We start from the raw sequence: 13,608 nt of genomic DNA, 5'->3' as shown, positions 1-13,608 counted from the left end.
GAAGGCGCCTTTATAAGACCAGAGCTTGCCTGAGAGATCCATTCATTTTTCGCTGTGACTGCTTTGGCAACACTGCTGTGCTGCATCCGAGCGTTACAGAGAGAGATTGTTCTGTTCTGTGTGAGACTGGTAAGCCTTAGCCTGCCATTTCTCACTGTGTACTTCATCCTCACTTCAGTGCTACTTAATTAATATATTTAATAATAATAATTTGATTAATTTAATTTTTTTAAAATTAATTTGTCATCAACTTTAGTGTAAGTGCTGTTGAGTTGACAGTGCACCCAGTGCCTCAGTGGCACTGGGGTGCCCTTGCCCTGGGCTGGCACTAGTGCCTATTGCCTGTCCTGCTTAAATAAATTAAATAGAATTTATAAATTACAATTTAATAGAATCTATAATTTAATAGTTCATTATAATATTATATATATATATATATATTTGTCAGTCATATATATATATATATATACTATAGTATACTAGTGTAGAGTGTACTGTAGACATTCATCTACTAGTGTCTAATTTAAAATCAGTAATATTAATTAATATAATTAATAATTGAATTCATTATAAAATTATATATATATTTGTCAGTTATAGTTAGTAATAGTATACTAGTGTAGAGTGTACTGTAGACATTCAGAACATCTACTAGTGTCTAATCTAAAATCAGTAATATCAATAATTCTCTAATTCTTTCTTATCTTAATAGTTAATTAAATTAGCTATAAATAAAAGTAATAATATTAATTAATTACTACTAGCGTATAGTTCAGCTAATCTTATTAGTACTGGTGCTGCAGCTCTATAGTTTGTGCTTTGTTTTAGCAACAGTAAGAGACCAAGTCAATTTTTCTTAATTAATCTTTCATTTTATTTCATTTGTTTTGCTCACCTCAGTCCATCAGTGAAGTGAACTTGTTGGGCTAGTGAGTGCAGCCGCATAAGTGCTGTGTTTTTTTTTGATCAGCAAGCAGTGACGTTAACTGTTTTGCAAAGATTTTCTCATTTATTTTACATTTTATTTCAATTTTATTAAAAGTACCCTTAGTGTTTTGCTCACCTCAGTCCATCAGTGAAGTGAACTTGTTGGGCTAGTGAGTGCAGCAAGCAGTGAAGATAACTGTTTTGCTGTGACATTTTATTTTATTTCTAATTCTTTTCAAGAAAAATTGACTGTGACGAGCTGTACTAAGCAAAGCTTCAAGCTACTAGCTGTAGTACTAAAATAATTCTAATCTTCTTTAATCTTAATCTATAATATATTATAAATAATAATATTCTAATTCATAATCTATAATATAAGTAATTCTAATTCTAAATTCTAATTCATAATCTATATTCTTCTATCTATAATACATAATATATAAGTAAATTAGTTCTAATCTATTAATATTATATAACTTAATATTAATTAATAAATCATATACTGAATCTGATTTAACCTCACTTTAGCTTAGTGGGTTTGAGAGCGTCTGCCTAGAGGTAGACTTATAGTAAGGAAATATAGCTTTAGGCTAGCATAGTGGTAGGCTAAGCTCTTAGGCCCGTGTAAATTCAAATTAAAAATAAAATACTGCTAGTTATTAAATAGTTAATCTTGAGTTAATAATTTCAATAACTTTAGGATTTTGGCAGATTGCACACAGCACAGTGCAGTAGTGCATAGTTTTACTTTTTAAGCAGTAGCACTGAAGAGAACTTCCTCTAATTTTTTTGTCTTTAATTCGTTTTTCCTTTTTTTTATTTTTATTTTTTTATTTTTTTTTTTATAGTTTTTTAAACACTACACTACACTACACTACACTACACTACACACACAACACAAAATTTGAAATGGATCCTCCTTTTGGGACTAAGGAGGGACAAGCTCCATCTACCACCACCACCACCACCACCAGCACCACCACCAGCACCACCACCAGCTCTAAGATGCAGCCTTTGCGTCAGTCTAGTCGGCCAAGTAGGCCAAGCTCTCGCTTATCATTTGGGGAAGCATTGCTTGAAGGATCATCAAGTAAAGGAAAGGCACCAAAAGCAGGCAGTAGTAGTGCGGCTAGGCCCACAAGCTCTATGGTTTTTTACGGAAAGCCTAAAGCACCAGAAGCACGTTCAAAGTTAAAGGGTAGCACAAGTAGTACCAGCCCAGTGACTAAAAAGAAGTGCCTTTTGCCCCAAGCAGCATCTTCCCCATCCACCAGCAGCATGCAAGGTACCAAGCAGAGCCAAATTAGCAGCAAGACTCAGAGGGGTCCCAAACCAAAGCGATCTCATTCCTTTGTAGGGAAAACCACCACCACCACCACCCCCGCCTCTACCACCACTAGTGCTGCGCCTACTGTTCCCACTGGTACCGCCACGCCATGTCCTCCTAGTACCTCTAGCAAGCCACCAAGTCCTTACAAAATTTTTGTAAAGACAGTTAGAGAGAGGGCTACACATAGTGGAACTCCACCTAGCGAGGTAGCAGAGGAGCCTGAGACTGAGAGGCCAAGTGCAGAGTCTATTCTTCCTGCTCGCACTACTACTAGTCACGAGTCTCACGACGATATCAGTCTTAGCTCCAGCCTAGCAGGAATTCCATTCGATCTGGCTAATGAAGAGCTAGACTATGAGCCAGAGGAAGTAGAGGAGATGAGTGGTCAGGAATCAGATTCCTCAGGGAGCAGTGTCCAAATGACTAGTGCACAATTTTCCCCTGAGCCTCCACCTTCTCCGCTACGATCATCACCATCACCACCACCAGCAGCAGCAGCAAAACCTAGCAAATCTAAAGCAATTAGCAGTCCCACTATGGCCAGTACTGTTACCACCAGTCCCACCACCACTAGTTCTGCCTCTGTTCATCCACCCCGAGCAGTAAGAGCAGCACCCAAGGCACACTCCAAGGCTATGCGCGCCCCAATTTGGGAGCACTTTGAAAATGTTGAAGAAGGGCGCTATGGAAAGTGCAAACATTGTGGGAAGCTAATAAGCAGAGGGAAAGTGTCTGGCCATTTTACCAGTGCTAGCATGAAGCATCACCTCAGCACTCAACACAACGCTGTGCTATTGGGGAAAGATGCAGAGGTAAAACTTAGTGCAGGCAGCATAGCTGGTGGCCGTGGAAAAACCCCAACAGCTTCTTCTTCTGAGCCAATAGCAGCAGCAGCAGCAGCAGCAACTAGTGCTGGCAGCCAGAGACCAAGGCAGGTTGGAGCACTGCATGCCCAGCCCACCCTGGAAGAATTTGGGGCATTCCACTCCAAGAGAACGATGCCCAAACAGCAGGCCAATAAAGTAACGCGACTTATTGGTCAGTTCATTGCTGTTGGAGGGGCATCCTTCTCCATGATTGAAGGGGAGCCTTTCAAACAATTGATGGCGGCTGTGGCTCCACAATACACAGTTCCGTCACGTTCCACTTTCAGCAGGAACATTGTCCCCTCGCTGTATCGGTCCTGTGTTGCAGCAGTGAAAGAGGAGCTTTCCAAGGCTGCTGGTCAGTGTGTTCATTTCACTACAGATTTGTGGAGTGCACCTAGCGCCCAGCATGCCTTTCTTTCTTTGACAGCACACTGGTGGCAGCCCGGTGTGTCTAAGGAAGTTGCTGCAGCAGGCTACCGATCATTCCTTCTCCATGCAGAAGTGATGGATGAAAAGCACACTTCCCAAAATATTCTGCATGCGATTAGGAAAATGTTTAGCCTTTGGGTGGGAGCAGAGGCGGGCACCAATGTTGAAGTTGGTTTTGTGGTAACTGACGGAGGTGCCAATATGGTGAAAGCGCTGCGAGATGGTCATATTGTTGGTGTGCGCTGTGCAGCCCACATCATCCATCTTGTAGTGAAGGCAGCAATGTCAGAAGGAACTAATGTGGCAGCAGTAGTTCTGTCCCGCTGCAGAAAGATCGCTGGGCACTTTCACCATAGTGTTAAGGCTAGCCAACTTTTGAGGGAAGAGCAAGAGAGGTCAGGTCTTCCCGTACACTGCCTACGTCAGGATGTCAGTACACGGTGGAACTCCACGTTAGACATGCTAGAGAGGATTTTGGAGCAGCAGAGGGCAATCCATAATCTTGCCTCAGAGCACAATATTGGGATTACCTCTCCATTGAATAGGGAGGATTGGACAGTGATCGCCCAGCTAGTGGCAGTCCTTAAACCATTCAGGGATGCCACAGAAAATTTAAGCTCAAACACTGCCAGTCTGGCCCAGGTAATCCCAGTGTTCTCCCATCTAGGCAGCAAGATGGATGTGTTCCTTGGAAACCGTGAGGCTGTTCAAGGTGGCACTCTACATCCTGACGTAGCAGCCATAGTCAGGAAGCTGAAGGATCTGCTAAAAGTACACCTTCGCAAGCGAATGGAAGAGAGTCCCGAAATGATGCTAGCGTGCCTTTGTGATCCAAGAATTAAGGGAAAGCTAGCTTTGAAATTCAATGTTCTCAGTAGCTACCGGGAGCAATTGGTCAACAAGGTGCGTGACTGGCAGCGTAAAATGGGAATGCTGTCCGAGGAGGGTGAGGTGCAGGAGGAGGAAGAGATGATGTGGTCTGCTACCCCTAGCAGCAGCATCAGCAGCAGTGCCACAAGCAGCACAACACAGCTGAGTGGAGCAGCTGCGTTTTGGGAAGAGGCACTTGGCAGTATAGTTGGACCATCTGACAGAGCTAGCAGCAGAAAGGAGAGTAGTGCTGCTGAAATGGTCAAACTTTACCTCTGTGAAGTTCCTTCTGCTCCTAATGTTGATCCTCTTAGCTACTGGGATGAAAAGAAGAGTGTGTGGCCTGCACTCTCATGGGTTGCGCAGCAGCTTCTATCATGTCCGCCAACCACTGTTCAAAGTGAGCGCGTGTTTTCTATGACTGGAAACATACTGAGTCCACAGCGCTCACGCATGGCACCTCATCTGATGGAGCAGATTGCCTTTCTTAAATTCAATCTGCCCAAATTGGGTTACCCAGCTCTTAGCTTGGAAAGTTAAATTTTTTCTCTCTAATGTTTAAGGTAGTTTCTCCCCCTGGTTGCACTTGCTGCGGTGTGGCAATGCCTGCTACCTCCGCTGGTGTAGCCAATTTACGCTAGGGCCTAGTGTCTGAGCTCTGTAAGTCCGCTCCCAAACGCCTAGGACTGACAGTCTTTGGATGCTTTGCCCTGGGGTGAAACAGGTGAGTGGGTCGTCAATTGCCCACTCATTCACCTTTTTCCGTTTCCAACGCTGCTGCTGGTGGTGGTGCCAGTATCTTTTGCCAGTTCGCTTCCTGGCTGAAATCATGCCTCAGATGTCCCTAATGGAAAGGGTAGTTTCTCCCCCCTGGTTGCACTTGCTGCGGTGTGGCAACGCCTGCTACCTCCGCCGGTGTAGCTAGCTTATGCTAGGGCCTTGTGTCTGAGTTCTGTAGGTCTGCTCCCAAACGCCAAGGACTGACAGTGCTTGGATGCTTTGCCCTGGGGTGAAACAGGTGAGCGGGTCGTCAATTGCCCACTCATTCGCCTTTCCCAATTCTGCTGCTGCTGGTGGTGGTGCCAGTGTCTCTCTTCAATGCCAGTTCGCTTCCTGGCTAGTGTCATGCCTCGAATGTCCCTGATGGTAAGGGTAGTTTCTCCCCCCTGGTTGCACTTGTTGCGGTGTGGCAACGCCTGCTACCTCCGCCGGTGTAGCCAGCTTACGCTAGGGCCTTGTGTCTGAGTTCTGGAAGTCCGCTCCCAAACGCCAAGGACTGACAGTTTTTGGATGCTTTGCCCTGGGGTGAAACAGGTGAGCGGGTCGTCAATTGCCCACTCATTCGCCTTTTCCAATGCTGCTGCTGCTGCTGCTGGTGGTGGTGCCAGTGTCTCTTCTCTGCCAGTTCGCTTCCTGGCTAGTGTCATGCCTCAAATGTCCCTTATGGTAAGGGCAGTTTCTCCCCCCTGGTTGCACTTGCTGCGGTGTGGCAACGCCTGCTACCTCCGCCAATGTAGCCAGCTTACGCTAGGGCCTTGTGTCTGAGCTCTGGAAGTCCGCTCCCAAACGCCAAGGACTGACAGTGTTTGGATGCTTTGCTCTGGGGTGAAACAGGTGAGTGGGTCGCCAATTGCCCACTCATTCGCCTTTCCCAATTCTGCTGCTGCTGCTGCTGGTGGTGGTGCCAGTGTCTCTTCGATGCCAGTTCGCTTCCTGGCTAGTGTCATGAATCAAATGTCCCTAATGGTAAGGGCAGTTTCTCCCCCCTGGCTGCCTCTGTCTGCGGTGTGGCAACGCCTGCTACCTCCGCCGGAGTGGCCAGCTTACGCTAGGGCCTTGTGTCTGAGCTCTGGAAGTCTGCTGCCAAACGTTTAAGACTGACAGTGTTTGGGTGCTTTGCCCTGGGGTGAAACAGGTGAGTGGGTCGCCAATTGCCCACTCATTCGCCTTTTCAATGCTGCTGCTGGTGGTGGTGCCAGCATCTCTTCTCTGCCAGTTCGCTTCCTGGCTAGAGTCATGCCCAAAATGTCCCTAATGGTAAGGGCAGTTTCTCCCCCCTGGCTGCCTCTGTTTGCGGTGTGGCAACGCCTGCTACCTCCGCCGGAGTGGCCAGCTTACGCTAGGGCCTTGTGTCTGAGCTCTGGAAGTCTGCTGCCAAACGTCTAAGACTGACAGTGTTTGGGTGCTTTGCCCTGGGGTGAAACAGGTGAGTGGGTCGCCAATTGCCCACTCATTCGCCTTTTCAATGCTGCTGCTGGTGGTGGTGCCAGCATCTCTTCTCTGCCAGTTCGCTTCCTGGCTAGTGTCATGCCTCAAATGTCCCTAATTGTAAGGGCAGTTTCTCCCCCCTGGCTGCCTCTGTCTGCGGTGTGGCAACGCCTGCTACCTCCGCCGGAGTGGCCAGCTTACGCTAGGGCCTTGTGTCTGAGCTCTGGAAGTCTGCTGCCAAACGTCTAAGACTGACAGTGTTTGGGTGCTTTGCCCTGGGGTGAAACAGGTGAGCGGGTCGCCAATTGCCCTCTCATTCGCCTTTCCAATTTTTCAATGCTGCTGGTGGTGGTGGTGGTGGTGGCGGTGCCAGCATCTCTTCTCTGCCAGTTCGCTTCCTGGCTAGAGTCATGCCCAAAATGTCCCTAATTGTAAGGGCAGTTTCTCCCCCCTGGCTGCCTCTGTCTGCGGTGTGGCAACGCCTGCTACCTCCGCCGGAGTGGCCAGCTTACGCTAGGGCCTTGTGTCTGAGCTCTGGAAGTCTGCTGCCAAACGTCTAAGACTGACAGTGTTTGGGTGCTTTGCCCTGGGGTGAAACAGGTGAGTGGGTCGCCAATTGCCCACTCATTCGCCTTTTCAATGCTGCTGCTGGTGGTGGTGCCAGCATCTCTTCTCTGCCAGTTCGCTTCCTGGCTAGAGTCATGCCCAAAATGTCCCTAATGGTAAGGGCAGTTTCTCCCCCCTGGCTGCCTCTGTTTGCGGTGTGGCAACGCCTGCTACCTCCGCCGGAGTGGCCAGCTTACGCTAGGGCCTTGTGTCTGAGCTCTGGAAGTCTGCTGCCAAACGTCTAAGACTGACAGTGTTTGGGTGCTTTGCCCTGGGGTGAAACAGGTGAGTGGGTCGCCAATTGCCCACTCATTCGCCTTTTCAATGCTGCTGCTGGTGGTGGTGCCAGCATCTCTTCTCTGCCAGTTCGCTTCCTGGCTAGTGTCATGCCTCAAATGTCCCTAATTGTAAGGGCAGTTTCTCCCCCCTGGCTGCCTCTGTCTGCGGTGTGGCAACGCCTGCTACCTCCGCCGGAGTGGCCAGCTTACGCTAGGGCCTTGTGTCTGAGCTCTGGAAGTCTGCTGCCAAACGTCTAAGACTGACAGTGTTTGGGTGCTTTGCCCTGGGGTGAAACAGGTGAGCGGGTCGCCAATTGCCCTCTCATTCGCCTTTCCAATTTTTCAATGCTGCTGGTGGTGGTGGTGGTGGTGGTGGTGCCAGCATCTCTTCTCTGCCAGTTCGCTTCCTGGCTAGAGTCATGCCCAAAATGTCCCTAATTGTAAGGGCAGTTTCTCCCCCCTGGCTGCCTCTGTCTGCGGTGTGGCAACGCCTGCTACCTCCGCCGGAGTGGCCAGCTTACGCTAGGGCCTTGTGTCTGAGCTCTGGAAGTCTGCTGCCAAACGTCTAAGACTGACAGTGTTTGGGTGCTTTGCCCTGGGGTGAAACAGGTGAGTGGGTCGCCAATTGCCCACTCATTCGCCTTTTCAATGCTGCTGCTGGTGGTGGTGCCAGCATCTCTTCTCTGCCAGTTCGCTTCCTGGCTAGAGTCATGCCCAAAATGTCCCTAATGGTAAGGGCAGTTTCTCCCCCCTGGCTGCCTCTGTTTGCGGTGTGGCAACGCCTGCTACCTCCGCCGGAGTGGCCAGCTTACGCTAGGGCCTTGTGTCTGAGCTCTGGAAGTCTGCTGCCAAACGTCTAAGACTGACAGTGTTTGGGTGCTTTGCCCTGGGGTGAAACAGGTGAGCGGGTCGCCAATTGCCCACTCATTTGCCTTTCCCATTTCCTTTTCCATTTCATTATTTTCCTTCTGATACACAACCAACCAAACATAACACACACAATAACACATATAACACATATAACACACAGTGACATCACACATAACACACATACACACACACTTACAATGCACAAAACACAAGGACCTTTTCCTTGTTATTTGCCCTGGCCTTCACTCACTAATAGCATTACATTAACACTATAACTCACACTTCACCCTATAACATTTTTCCATCCACATACCTGCCAACAGACCCAACTTTTTCAGGGACAGTCCTGCTTTTTTCCAGTCCTGTCCCATCTAATTTAGCTAAACTAGGTATGCAAAATGCAAATACACATAGGTAGTTATAGCTCGGTAGGTAACGCTACTATAAACATTTAATAAATATAATCAAGTACTAAATAATAAATCTAACTTTAAAATACATTTAAATAAACCCCTATTTTTTTTTTAAAAAAAACATTAAAATTAAATTATTATTATTTAGACATAATCCATCTTTAACCAAACCAGTGCACTGCTACTAATCTTAAACATAACCGTACATTAACCCTAAGCTATTTTTTAGTTCTTGTCCAACATTTTTCCATCAGCATACCTGCCAACACACCCAAGATTTTGGTGGACAGTCCTGCTATTTTCCAGTCCTGTCCAATAAGTAAGTTGGGTTGTTGCAAAGTATGCCATTGTAAATAGGTAGCAAATGTTAGGCATGTAAAGTGGTCCAAAATCAATTTAAAAATGTAAAATATTCCCTATTCTTTTATTAAACATCTATGGACAGTACACCTCGGTATGTGTGTGCAACTCTATTGGTCGTTTCGGCAGGGGGCTCGCCTGCCATCAACGAATGAAGTGCATTCTGCAGTTCTGCAATTCACTCGTTGATGCCAGACCAGCCCCCTGCCGAAACGACCAATAGAGCTGCACACACGTACCTTCACGGCAGCTGCTGCTGCTGTGATGTGTTATTAACCCCGTATTAACCCCTGCTAGGCAACCAGGAGGAAAACGAAGATTAAACGAGCACGAAGAATGTCCGCGAATATTCGCCCGAAGAGAAGACAGGAACGGGCGAATATTCGCGGAATACGAAGATTTTTTTTTCCCCGAAGACGAGCACGAAGACGAACACGAAGAGCCCCCTGGTGCCCAAGTCTAATACGTAGGTTCACAGCGGCCCACATCACAATTTGTACATTTATTGGCTCTTTACCTGGCAACATATAAAAATCAGGCACACTGGGCAAAAGCCCTGTTACCCGGTGCCTCATGTGGCTGATCCTATCGAGTCATTTTCAATGAAGGGACAATTGACAGAGATAGTTTCCAAAAGACCTGCTACCTTAATTCTCTATTCATTGGGACTTACTCCAGTGAGCCTCGGTGGCAAAAAGGAATTGGCTGGCCATGTGTAATGCACAGTTACACTTGTGAGATTTCTTTAGTCTCCTCGCTCACTGAATTATGCATCATATAAGGCCAGCTCAACCATTGTTCTTAGAGAAAGTTTCCAGTGTTATGTACTTCATAATAAATAGTTAAGTGAGGGAATTAAAACCAAAATTCTCTTGGCAACTCTCACTTTAGTGAATAGATCCCTATTTGGTGTTGGTGTCCAGTTGCCTCCTGGATACACACAGCCACATACTGCAAAAATGTGACAATGTGTATCCAGCAAGTGGCCACATGCATATCATTTATCAGTTCTGGCCCGGGGCATCACTATATACCACAGGGCCCTGGTGCGAAAAATAGCACACACACACCCCCAACTTCACCAAGCAACGTATCCCACACCTTTGCCCCAAACAGCTTGTGAGTCTTTTGCCCCAAGCAGCTTATCAAGGCCATCCTAACCCACAAACAGCCTGTTTGTGCCATCTTTGCCCCAGCTTGTCAGTGTCCCCAAATGGTTTATTTGTGCCATGTTTACCCCAAACAATTGGTCTGTCCCATCATTGTCCTCAAACAGCTTGTCTGTTCCATCTTTGGCCCAAATTGTCTGTGCCTTCTGTTAGTTCTTTGCCTCATGCCCCCTTCCAACATACACTCTGAAACCCATAAGTAAACACACATACACAAATTACACACACTTACTCATACTCACTAACGCAAACTCTATCTCAGCCAACTTACAAATACATGCTCACAAACAAACACCTACACATTCATGCTTACACACCTACACAATAACACATCCATGCTCACACACACAATTACACATCCATGCTCATTCACACACACATTTACACATCCATGCTTGCACAAAATTACACACATACATAAATACAATCACATATACATACATACATACACCACCAACCCCCTTGCCTATCTCTTACTGCCCCTGCAGCTTTCTCTCTGCCTGCACACACATACACTGTGCGGTCTAGGTTAAAAGAGCCCTTTCTAAACTATTTTGAATCAATAGGAGACAGGAACAAGGGGTTGCAGGGGTTATCTATAGGTTCTAGCCTTAAAGTGCCAGGGCCACTTTTATCCTCACTCCGTTCTTAATAGAAATCAAATATGCAACAAAGTAGGGTGGGAGTCAGACAGTTTTCTATGACAGCAGCCACTTAAGCATAACCAATCTGCATCCAGGAAGTCTCTAAAAAAATAAATAATAACAGTTTTGTAGTCAATTACATAGATGCAATTTCTATTTTACTTTAAATGTTTCTATTTATCCCTTTTCTTAAGATAGCAACACATTTTCTGCTTTTTCTACTCTTCAGGGGTCTAATTGGGAGACAAGACAACCTAAGAACCACAACCTAAGAACCACAACCTAAGAACCTGCAAACTGTCCCCAGCTGTTTCCAGGCCTGTGTCTAAGTTAGACTGTATGTACATCAATCACATTTATTATATTGAACCTCTCTGTTGCTGATGACTTATCTGTTTTGAAAACACTGAGTTCCAAGAAAATGTCCGTCACAATATTTCAAGCATGTCAACATTTCGAAGAGGTCATAGAAGTTGATGTTGAAGCAAACTCAAATGGGATGCTTGGGCTTTGTCATGTTATAAATGCATTTGTATTACAGATACAAGCAGGGTAAAGTTCTATAGTATTGGATTCCGTTCTGCTTGTGTATATTGTTTGTCCTCTATAGTTTTACTGCATTTGTACTTCACTGTACTGCAGTTTTACTGCAGTTATTTTTGTAAGGAAGAACAATGCAATAAAGCTGCAGTACATTGAAGTACAACTGTAGGTTTGCAATATTAAAAAAAAGTGCAGTAAATGTGCAGTAATACTGCAGTAAAGGTGCAATTGCCGTTTTTTCATGTCCAAAAAACAGTTTTCTACAAACAAACTGCAGTATTACTTCAGAAAAAACTGCAGTAATTTTTCGTAAGGGTAATTCTATTATTGGGATTCAAGTTGGTACTGATGATGATTGATCAACTTATACAAGGACTATTGCCTGCTTTATGAATAAATCATCATCCTGGATGTTTATGAATTCCCACTCCTCTTGAATTAATTTCATATTAATGTATCTCACATTGCTTTATAACATTTTTGAATACTGTATTTGCTCGATTATAAGATGACCCTGATTATAAGACGACCCCCCAAAATCTGAATATTAATTTATGAAAAAAAAGAAAAAGCCTGAATATAAGACGACCCTATGGGAAAAAAGTTTTACCAGTAAATGTTAATTCCTGTAAACTATGTGAACAATTGTTTGTTAATAAAAGCTACGATTGAGAAAAAGATTTTGTTTTTATTTCCTTTTTTTTCAACCTGCCCCCCCAGTTATGCACATCTGCCCCAGGCTTGCCACTCTGCCCCAGAAATGCCTTATACCCCATATATGCCACTGTGCCCAATGATATGCCTTTGAACCCTCTAAATGCCACTGTGCCCCATGATACGTCTTTTAACCCTCTATATGCCACTGTGCCCCATGGTATGCCTTTTGACCTGGCGAATCGCGTAGAGTTCTACACGCTGCCGGGACTAAGCACCGGGGACTCAAAAGCACCGGTAAGTTGAGGTGGGGGCATAACACAGGAGGATCCAGGTCCCCTGCATCGCTGCGGGTGATCTGGATCTTAGTCTCATAGTCAGACCTATTTGAGGTCTGATTATAAGACGACCCCGATTATAAGACGAGGGGTATTTTTCAGAGCATTTGCTCTGGAAGAAACCTTGTCTTATAATCGAGCAAATGCGGTATTACTGACTGAATATCTACAACTTGGACTTGTTTGCCTAGCTTTTTTACCACAATGGAAACATGAATTTCAAAAAGGTCTAGTAGGGATGGTTGATTACATTCTCTTAAAATTCTTACATTCTCTTGAAAAAAAGCTTATTCCAATTTTCAAAGCAATAAGAAAGCCTGTCATTATTCTTTCAATGTTTCAAAAAGCAAAATATGAAGCCTTGATATTACCCATTTAAGATATGATTCTAGAAAAATTATGTTTTTGCATTTACATATTCTTCTCTGAAGATGTGCACAGCTGTCACCTGAAAGAAGATAATTTATTTTTCCTGATTTAATCAACACCATAAATGTGTGATTTTCTTTATAAATAGATACTTCCGATATTATTAATGTGAGGCAAGTAAGTACGTTGTTGTTGAGATGAACCAGGCTGTTTTTATTTTTTGTACCCTTTGTGACCAAGGCTGTTTTAACACTTTTGCTCGTGTTTAGCTGTACTTTTCTCCTCAGCCATTTAGTGAACCCACACAAGTTATATATTGAGGAGTTTTTTTCAGGACAAGAAGGGCTTTCTTCAGATACCATTTTTTTATCATATCATCTAATTTCCTATAAAAGAAATAATAAAATATGATGAAAGATTGAAAAAACACCTTTTCTCACTTTTTAATTGAAAAAGAAACATCCAAAAAAGCTAATGAAAAAACCTGCTAAATAGATTCTTCTATTTGTCCTGAGTTTAGAAATACTCAATATTTTTATGCTTTTTTGCTTTTTTCTGCAAGTTATTAGGAAATAAGTACAAGTATTTTAACCTTTTCCTTGCACTAATTTTACCACCAGCGTTTGTAAAAAATTGTGGTCGTCATTTTTTTAATTTTTTATCACTAAAATTGTACTGAATTTACAGCTTCTGGTGTATGTCACTGTCAAACAACATGTGTGTTCAGCAAC

This window comes from Sceloporus occidentalis, unplaced genomic scaffold, assembly GCF_023333645.1.
Source record: "Sceloporus occidentalis isolate IW3139 unplaced genomic scaffold, rSceOcc1.0.p SCAF_11, whole genome shotgun sequence".
NCBI classification, from domain to species: Eukaryota; Metazoa; Chordata; class Lepidosauria; order Squamata; family Phrynosomatidae; genus Sceloporus; species Sceloporus occidentalis.
This window is presented reverse-complemented; position numbering follows the sequence as displayed.